The 8,111-nt window shown below is 35.5% G+C and overlaps 1 protein-coding gene and 1 long non-coding RNA gene across 3 annotated transcripts in view; one reads left to right on the top strand and one right to left on the bottom strand.

Annotated features, from left to right (window-relative positions):
* Positions 1-1,198, top strand: part of LOC135219474 (uncharacterized) — a 65,234-nt gene extending 64,036 nt beyond the window's left edge. For both annotated transcript variants that reach the window (XR_010315444.1, XR_010315445.1), the window contains exon 4: positions 718-1,198. This is a non-coding gene — a long non-coding RNA (uncharacterized LOC135219474). The remainder of the gene's footprint in view (positions 1-717) is intronic.
* Positions 1-8,111, bottom strand: part of LOC135219473 (uncharacterized) — a 118,859-nt gene that overhangs the window by 77,803 nt on the left and 32,945 nt on the right. The window lies entirely within an intron of this gene.

Genomic DNA, 8,111 nt, shown 5'->3' with positions numbered 1-8,111 from the left:
GTTATTACAGGGTCAATTAGAGTTGGCAATAATTTAGTCCCTTTGAATGGCATCTATCAGTCCAGCTGGTTTATGGATGAACACACAAGTCAAGGTTTTCATATTTATGTATATCTGTCCTTTGTTCAACTCTCTCGATCAGGGCAGTAATGTGGCAAGGCTGGCATTCTTACCTGTATACTAGAGAGGATGATAGACTAAAGTTCATGTTAACAGTATTGGATGGTGGACTAAAGATTGTATTTGATCAGTTAAGAAGTTTACTTTTTGCATCTGATCAGTAACAGTGGTTGAAGTTTATCATTTGCCTAAATTAGAGTTTGTAGTCCAGGTGAATTATGTTCTATTTAGGCCATCCATTTTAGTTACTGCTCAACGAGTATGTCTGGGATGTGCTATGTCGTGTGTGTACGTGTGTGTAGACTAGTGTTAGTAGTTGTAGTATCACAAGATTTTCAATATGGTTAGAATTTCCTTCTTGGAAATATTTCAACGGTTGACTGGATAGTTATTAATTAAAAGTTGAAGATTTAGTAATTTTAAAAAATTTGTATGTTTACTGTAGTTTGCTGATGTGAGTGCATTGTATGCCAGTTTGTCTTTAGCTAAAGGGGATCTAGTTCACTCCAGTGGGCTCCTGCTTTTAAACAGGGATTTATTAATTTTACATGGTTTAAAGCTGCTTTATATGTTTTTAATTTTTTTTTTTTTTTCCAGATCACCATGACAAAACAATAGTCTGCCTTGAAAATGACATCATGTACTTTCAAAAATATCACTGATGCAGAGAATCCTATTTTGAGACTAACATTGTCTACTTTCATGAGAATTAACAAATTACCTGCGGGATATCTCTTGGTGACAAGGATTTCTGGTGAGAATGGTATTACTTGCTAAAACATCATTATTCAGTGAAAAGAGGACAGCTGCCATAGGAGTGACATTTTTACTGTACTTACAAAAACAGAATTCCAACATCAATCTTGACAAGTACCTGCTGAAATACCACTGACAAGAGGATGCCTGCCATGATGATGTGTATTTGCTCTGCCTGTGGAAAACATGACTCCGAAACTATTACAGAGGCAACATTTAATATTTACTTAAGCTGGTAAAAAGCTGAAACACACTAATGCTTCTTCATTAAAAACTATAGATATAAAGTACTGTGCGTGTGGCATTAAAAATTTCAATGCTTTATGGAATTTTTTCTCTACAAAAATATTTTGTTGCGAGGCTTTGAATAAAAAAAAAAAAAAAACTGTATACCTTACAATTTTGTTGAAAACTCTCATTGCAAAACTGGAAAAACTTAAGCTATGAAAAAATAGAAGACCTTGAAACTGTCCAGGAGGAGAGGGAATGGGTTGTTAAAAATTCTTAAGCAGCTAGAATCGAAAGGTTGCTGCAAACTTTGGTATTCTAGCCTTTGATGCGAGGTAATACCCTGTAGGGTGTCAATGTCACTGCACCATAGCCAATTTTACTTAGTGGGGCAAATTTTTGAGGATACTTGTGTTTGCATTTCACCCTTGTACTTTACCAACAACCTCACTTAATCTGGTAACGTCCAATCTCCATAGTTGTGTTTAAAATAGAATTGGGAGAAGAAACCTCTGGGTTTCTTCGAGAGGCTCCTAAGACACTGACCCAGTTAAATACTCTGTCCATGTAGTGTCTTCAGGTACAGTATTATAGTTAAAAATAACAATATACTTTATAGTGTACCTGAATAAACTATATGGATTAGAGTAATTAACTGGGTCAAAGTGTCTTCAGAACGTCTCAAGGAAACAAAGTTTCTAATCCCAATTCCACCCTCTTAATTTAGCAACTATGGAGATTGAACATTACCAGATGAAGGAAGTAGGGATGGTGGTAAAGTTCAAGGCTGAAAAGCAAACAGGTATACTCCAAAAGTTTGCCACACACACACACGATTAAGATTGTCTATGGTGCATTGACATTACTGACACCGTCATAGGCTAAAATACCAGTTTGCTACATCCTTTTGATCCTAGCTGCACAGACTTTTTTAAACCTTTTACTTTTCCTTCAATCCTACTCTGTTTCTTCTGTTATGACGCCTTAATTTCCAGTATCCACCTTTAGATCCCTGAAGAAGTCATCTTCTGGATCTCGGTCTTGCTGTTCAACAGTTCTAACCCCCTCTTCCAACAGTCTTCCACATTATGTCTAAAGTACCCCAGTGTTTGGCATAATAGCCTAAATCTGATAAAATCGTCTCTTTCTTGCCTTGGCGCTGAATAATCCCTTAGATTCCAGTGCTTGGCTTCAAGCCTAAATCTCATATTTCATTCTAATCTTCTTGCCTTGTCACAGGGTCTGTACTCTGGGTTGTAGATACACAGATCTGAAATTCAATGTAGACTGTTACTAAATTTCTTGGACCCAACTTGAGTCAAGATTTGACAGTTCTTGCTATTATTAGTTAAGGATACTTGAGCCTGATCAGTGCTGTTTATGCTTTAACTCGAAGCACTTTACAACATATCGAGCATTTAACCTCAGTCTTTAAAAAGTTTCCATGGAGTTAGGAGAGATTTTGCAAAAACCCACCATTATCAATAATCAGTTCAGCAACACCCCATAAAGTTCGTAACTCCTTCCATAACCCTTGACCTGGAAAAAATAAGGTAAATCCTGAAATAAATTCCCAATTTAAACACCAGTGACTCCAAATGCATGTTGTGCTGCAAAAGATTAGCTTCATTTTCATTCACATGCTGCAAAAGACTAGCTTCATTTTCATTCAAACAAACTTTAACCAACATCATTTTGGTTGCATATAACTCATTAACTACGTAAATTAGCATGAAAAATCGATCCACAAGTAAAATTAGTATCTTTCATAATTTGATAGTGCCACAAGCGAAAATATTAAGTGACCGTATATATTTAAAGAATAAAATTCAATAATCCCTAAGGGGGAAATGGTACATATAATTTTCTGAACAAGGCCCGCCTGACAAAAATTGATTAATAACCTGTCATGTGACAGAAAAGAATGGGAGTAAGTTTATTCAGCATAAACTGTTTTAAGTGCAAGACAGTTTAAGCTGAGAACCCTTTTGCCCAACAGCAACAATTATGTGAAGACTAGCAAGCAAGTAGTTTGGAAGAGACTTAAAACAAAAACCATATTCCACAATCTCTTCCGTTAAGTTATGAAAAACTCAAAAGACGCAGAATATTAAAGAACTTACAACTCTTAAATTTCTCAAAGGTCATGGCAGATTTGGACAACTGCGAAGCAAATTTTTTTATTAAAAGATGATTGCAGAAAACAATATTCCAAAAATAAGTTTTAAGATAAAAGTTGTGGTGCTTTAAGATTTGTGGGTGGTAACAGAAATAACCCAATGTATATGTTAGACACGATGCTCGTCACCATTATGGAAGCAACACCACCTGTTGCAAACAAAATCCTCATCACTCAAAACCCAAAGGCTTTCCAACAAATTCTGTGAAGCTGAAAAAGGACAAACTAGAAATGCGTTTTGATGGTTATCGAATTCTATGAAGTCTTCGTGATGAAGGGATTGTATAGTATAGGAGGAATTTAAAAACTAATGCAATTTATGAAAGACTCGCATGAAGAATAGAAAACCAAGGCTCAATTCCAATGTTAGTCAGAGAAAAATAGCACAACACGCCTTGAAAAGTAAGTACTATTGGGGTTATCCGGTGTCATAATGGTCTGGATCATTGAATACACAGCGACTACTTGAAAAAGGACGACTTGTAGGGAGGATAATAGCTTTTGACCTTTACATATGAAACCACAAATCAAAGATTGTACTTCTCTAACAGAAATGTATCAGATATGCTGTCTTCTGATACCTAGCCTGGATTATATTTCAAAAACATCACGGCTATGCTCTTGCGTTCCTGTAGTTGTATAAGGCATTTTTTCACAATTTTGCTTAGAAATGTGAACAGCGCAATATGGTAGATCATTCTACCTGGTGTCAAGGTTTAAATTTTTTTATCAGCTATCACGGCATTTTTAAAAGGTCATAGACATATGATACACTACTTGGGTGTTTGAAAATCATTCTGTAATTACCAAGGAATATGACACTTATGGCCATCTTGGACAAACCCAGCAAAAGGGACTTTGATATTTTATTAATTAAGCAATCGAAATACTCAAGAACCTCTTGTTAGTAGACCATGGGATTATATATATATAAAAAAAAAGTTGACCTGTGGCAACTTGTCTTCAGTGTTTAAATGCCGCCTATTGCTGGTGAAGGTGGCTAAGATGATTATTATTATTATTATTTTTTTTTAAGCTAAAGCCAAGATGGGGTTTCAATTCCCCCAAAAATCTGAAAACAACCCATATGACCAACTTGGATTTCCACTTCATGTGCCGAGAGAGTAGGGCAAACAAAAAAAAAAAAAAAACTGTGGTGTATAAAGGCAATGATGAAATGTGATTGGGAAGGAAAATGTCTCTTATAGGACTTCTCAGAAACAGTCGGGAAGTGTTAATCTTGAGAAAACCAACTCTGAGGAGCTACCTTCTACTGTGTTTATTGAATCCCCACTTGATTAGGCTTCAAAATACTGAACACAGTGAAACACAGACTGGCCAGCACAACAATCTTTTGATAATATTTTTTATATTAACATACGTGTTTCTGCATGGTCTATTTCTGAATGTAGAATGATTAGTATTGTCAGTTGTCATAAGAAAATTAGGTACCAATTGTATTTCTATTGTGAATTGCCCTCTGTTAGGTAACCCACAGACGAGAACCATGTTCTCTTATCTATTAATCATGCGAAATCTAAATATATTTGCATATCTATGAGTTATGTACGTCTCTATTGCATGTCATGAAAATAAGGGCAAAGGAGCCACACCTTTTCGAGAATGACACGCTTACATTGGTTTGTTTGATTTTTGTATGATACTGCTTGGATCATGTCTGTATTAAGTAGTGAAGCAGCTAAAAGAAAGAGACAAAGGGGAGTTTTGCTGCATGTTTATTAGAAAAACGCTTACTTCTGCGTGAGTCGAGCGATCTCGACACATCACTTTGCCATTTCCAGCATTACTTATTTGGAGAATGTGTGGACACGCGTAACTTCGTTTTCTGTAGCCTGCTAGCATATCCAAAATTGTTTCGTCATATGCCGCCAGTTAATTCACTACAAAAACAAATATGTTGAACCATTTTTGGTGCTGCTTTGTCTTGTTATCTACGCGTCACCTACTATACTCGTTTTTTTTTCACCTGTCCATCCGCCTGTGGTGTTTGCGCATGGTAACACTGCATCTCGGACTTTAAATAATATCCTATTTCGAATCTTAACGGCGTAATTCGCATACAGTAAATTATTAAAACACTTCTCAGTTGCGAATATACACCCAGATATTCTATATTTACCTAAAACTTACAAAAAGCGTAACTATTTACAGCCTGGGACGCAGTGTTACCATGCGAAAACACCACAGGCGGATGGACAAATGGAAAAAAACAGTATAGGTGCAGGTGCTAGTACTAAACATGGCGGAAGCTCAATACGACGCTGTGTCTAGTATTACCCCTTCGGGGATCAAAGATATCGTTTATTAATGTAATTTGTCGACCACACACTATAGAAATGGGTTTATATCATACTTTGACCCCCAAGGGGCTAGTACTAAACACGGGATCCCAAGGAACTTTGCCATGTTTAGTACTAGCACATCGAAGGTGACGTGCAGATAAGAAGCCAAAGTAGCACCATCTTTTTAATCTATTTTTGATAGCCTGAAAATTATCTTAAACGTTTGTTAATGTGAAATTTGTATGTCTGTTTTGTATTCGCAATAATTGTATAACTTTTTTTTCCCCTAATAAGACCCGAATGCAAGCATAGCGGAACAAGCAGTTAATGGCTCATTCTTTTTAGTTTGCTTATTATCTGGTGTCGTGTTGTGATGTTTACGCTTTAAAAAGGGCGATTATCCTTAGCCATCCTTTGAACATTATTGTAACTTTGGTTCGTTTGATTGCCTTTGAGTAGTTACCCCTCCGTAGTGATTCCTGTTCATTTATCACATAATTACCCATTTCATGTTTAAACTTCAGTTATTAAATTTCGCTTAAATTCAAGACGCGCGTTTCAGTATCCCTCCCCTCCATTTTATTTCATTTTCCTGTGATCCCATTTAAGTGAATGGTGAATATAATTTGATCTGATAAACTTTTTGAATCGTGTTCATACTTGAAGTTACGCAATTAACTAAAAGTAACGAGGCAACATATAACTGGTCCACTAAGGTCTTAAAATCAAGCAGTGTGCGCGCTAGCTATAATAATATTAGTATTATTACTAAATTTGGTTGAAATATATCTCCCTATAATTCAGAAACCGCAATTTGATCCGATAAACTTTGGATTGTGTTCATACTTTGAAGTTAAGCAAGTAACTTAAAAGTAACGAGGCAATATATAACTGGTACATTAAGGTCTGAAAATCAAGGAGAGAGAGAGAGAGAGAGCTAACTATACATAATAATATTAACATTAGTACTAAATTGGGTTGAAAGATATCTCCCTATAACTTAGAAATCGCATAGGGAGTGGGCTGCTGTTACGTAAAGCTTGCAGTTTTATTTTGACCATACATATACAACATTAAGTATTCAGTCCGCTTAGTCAGTAACAAGTATTGCAAATGCATGTGCGATTCACATCAAAAGTAAGCATTGATACATAGTACGTAGACATTCTGATTTACTGCATAGTTCACCGAGAAAAAATCATGAGAAGAACCCGGTTTTCTTTTCTTTCAAGCTATATCTTGAACAATCTGTTGTCTAATAACAAAGGCAACTGAATACAAGAAAAACCATGTATTTGTGAATGTAACCTCGGAGGAATACTCATACGCATTTTGTGTCCCAAATACAAAAGACGTTAATTATTACCTGGTCATGATAACTGGTTCCAAGTTCCAACCAAGATCGTCGTAGTATGCCATTAAGAAACCATGAAAAACTTTAGTTACCAGATTAGACGGATGATACCGAACGCCCTTCCTGAAGCAATCTGACGATATTAATTACGTCTTAAAACTTTCATTAAATAACCCTCTTATATATGACCTTTCGCGTTTCTTATATGAAATTTCGCTGTGCACCAGATTATAAAAAGGGTTTTCAATCCATGCTTGAAAATTTCTTCAGAAGTTTCAAAAGCATTACAATGGTACCGTATGGCATATGCCAGAATTCCTTCTAAAAATATATCAATAATCTCAAGACAAATTATAGTAAGAGCACAAACACTGATACTACCGTGAATTTACAATTCGTTAACAAATGCAGTTTCTTATTTTAAAATTTACTATAGGCACTTTTAGACGGCAATATCTGTTCCTGTCAGTAAATCTTAACTTTCCGCAACATATCTATACTACATTTCTAATAAAGAGTTAATATTAACGCTTGATCAGGAAACTAGAAACTGAAGCACTGTATTATGCATATAAAGTGGTAACTCCAGCTTTTACATTTACATGAGAATAAACACAGCACAATCAATCTTTCTTGGTCACCAATCAACTGAGTTCATAAAAGAAAAAAAAAAAAAAACGAAGCAACTACAAAAGTCCTGCCATTCAGCAGTTAATTTTTGCCACTCTCGATAATAAGCCAAGTTAAACAGCGAATAGGTCCAGCATAAGCAGATACAAAAGAAAAATTTAAAAACCTATTTACCATTGTATTCTGAGAACCTCCTTTGGGAATGAGTGCAGATTATTTCAAGGGAGGTTTACAGTTACCTTGGTCCTTTTCATCACGATGACCTTAGTAGAATATCTGCTGGTTTGACATGCTGAAACCCTAAAAAAAAACAAAGCTTTTAATATCTAAACAGTAATTAACTGTTAAAATTCCCTTTTAAATTATCAATATTGTCGGAGTAGGTTAAGCTAATAAATGCTTATAATGACTCATTTAACTTACCCACTTTCTGTGTTGATAGACACACTCGAAACAAAAACCCTCTGTATTTCCATAAAATAACGAAATACATGTATGAAGACTCCTACACACAAATACTACACCTTTTTGCAATTCATTT

This window comes from Macrobrachium nipponense, chromosome 1 (assembly GCF_015104395.2).
Source record: "Macrobrachium nipponense isolate FS-2020 chromosome 1, ASM1510439v2, whole genome shotgun sequence".
NCBI lineage: Eukaryota > Metazoa > Arthropoda > Malacostraca > Decapoda > Palaemonidae > Macrobrachium > Macrobrachium nipponense.
The sequence above is the reverse complement of the archived record's forward strand: the minus strand, read 5'-3'. Positions and strand labels throughout refer to the sequence as shown.